Raw genomic sequence first — 2,338 nt, 5'->3', positions numbered from 1 at the left:
ACCATCTACGATTGGCTGATAATAATTTCGGGTTTTTTCGTACCTTTTGATGTTATAATCAGAGGTATTCCAATTAGAAAAGTAAAAAACGCGGGTGTTTTAAAAACACAAAATATTAAGGTTCAGGTGGAAGATGAGATCCACTTTCTCCTACGATGCAAAAAATTAGAAACATACAGAATAACATTTATTAAAGAACTTAGTATTTCTTATCCTTATCTAAAGAAATGTAACTATGAAAATATGTTTATATGGCTAATGGGTTGTGAGAATCTAGAAGTTCTAAAACACCTATGTAATTTAATAATCAGTCTCTGGACTGAAAGGGATAAGTTGATACAAAATGTAAATGATGCCAATTTGCTGACCCAGTGAATCATTCATAGACCAAATTTAAATTTATATGGCACTAATGGTACCTATAAACAGCTGAATAACAATTTTACATGTTGAGTATATACATATATAAATATCTGCAGTTTTAATTTTGCTTTTGTGTTTATTTTCTTTAATCTATATTTTGTCATTTGTATATCATTAAGAATTAATAATAATCATTGTAATAAATTGTTTGTAATTATACTGCTCTTTAAGGGCGTCCTTTATTGACAATAAAAAATATTGTATTGTATTGTATTGTATACCTGCCAACTTTTCAAAATGTCCATTGGGGTTTTTGCGTGCAAGATAGACTCTTATAGTCCTATGAAATATTCAAGAGGTCCTTCAAATTTTCAAAATGCCATAGAAGTACAATTAGTACAGTACTTTGATATCATCTTCAGTCCATTTTTTACAGCTTTTAGATCAGGTTTTGGATGTCAGTCAACTTTATTAAGAGTAATTGAAGATTGGAAATTAGAATTAGATCAAAATAAATACCTTGCAGCTATCCTTATGGGACTTATGGACTTGTCAAAAGCGGCATTTGACTGTCTCCCCCATGACTTACTGCAACTGAAACTAAAAACTTATGGTCTCTCCAAATCCTCACTTGATATGTTATATAGTTATTTAACAAAAAGAAAACAGTGTGTGAAAGTAAACCAAAATTTAAGTGGTATGCTAGTCATATTTATAGGGGTACCATAAGGTTCCATCCTTGGACCCATCCTATTTAATATTTTTATAAATGAGTTGTTCTTTTTTTTTTGTAAAAAATGTTCTTTATATAATTATGACAAAACTTTGTCAAAGTCTGGAAATTCCTTACAAGATGTAATTTCTACTCTTGAGGAAGACAGCAATTATTTAATACAGTGATTTTCTTCCAATAAAATGCAGGCCAACCCTAGAGAAATTTCAAGCTCTCTCTCTTAGCAGAAAACACATGATAAAAAGATTGTGTTTGATTTGAATGGTATTTCTATATCATGTGAGGGTGAGGTTAAACTACTTGGAGTTACAATTGATTTTAAATTAAACTTCAATTGACATTATTATTTCAAATATTAGTAAAAAGGCTGCAAGGCTATAAATGTTTTGAAAAGAATTGGAAAACATCTTAACAAACTGAGTAAACTCACCATTTATTACTCTTTTATCGTGTCTAACTTTAGTTATTGCCCTTTGACTTGGTATTTCTGCGGGGAACAAAATACCAGGAAAATAGAAAAAATACAAGAACGAGCGCTTTGCTTTATTTATGAAGACCACCAGAGCTCGTACGAAACACTCCTGCATATTTCAAACCTTCCATCATTAAAGTTAACCCCGTAGAATGCTCTCAATTGCCTTGGAGACCTTTAAAATAATTAATAAAAAATGTCCTTTATTCTATTCAAGATTTAGTTGTAATAAAAACCAATTCATATAATTTCAGGTATGTGAAAACTGCTGAGGTACCTAGACCTAAAACATCAAGTTATGGTAAAATATCCTTTAGATTTGAGGCAGCAAAAGTATGGAACTCCCTTCCTAATGAGGCCAAAATCATGACTTCTTTTGACCAGTTTAGGAATTTTATAAATTGCTGGTGTTGGGGTCAAAAATGTAACTGCAGTTCATGTCGTTTCCACCCAGTGCTGTCTCAAAGATGAAATTTCTTTCTTTCTTTTTATAATGGCCTTTTGCTCTACTTTTATGCATTTATTGAATATATCTGCCACTAAATGCTAGTGCTTATATTTATTCATTTATTGTTTTTATGCTTTTAGTTTGTTATTTTTGTTACATTTTCAAGTGATTTGCTGACTCCCCCGTTCAATGCACATACATGCGCTTGCCACATGAACTTTGACTCTGGAGGCTCACAGATCAAATAGTTTTGCTTTCATTATGCTTGCATGCTTTTTTCCTTTTTATTTGATAGTATTTGTATGATACTGCATGATTTGTT

The sequence above is a fragment of the Mytilus galloprovincialis genome, chromosome 14 (assembly GCF_965363235.1).
Source record: "Mytilus galloprovincialis chromosome 14, xbMytGall1.hap1.1, whole genome shotgun sequence".
NCBI classification, from domain to species: Eukaryota; Metazoa; Mollusca; class Bivalvia; order Mytilida; family Mytilidae; genus Mytilus; species Mytilus galloprovincialis.
The sequence above is the reverse complement of the archived record's forward strand: the minus strand, read 5'-3'. Positions refer to the sequence as shown.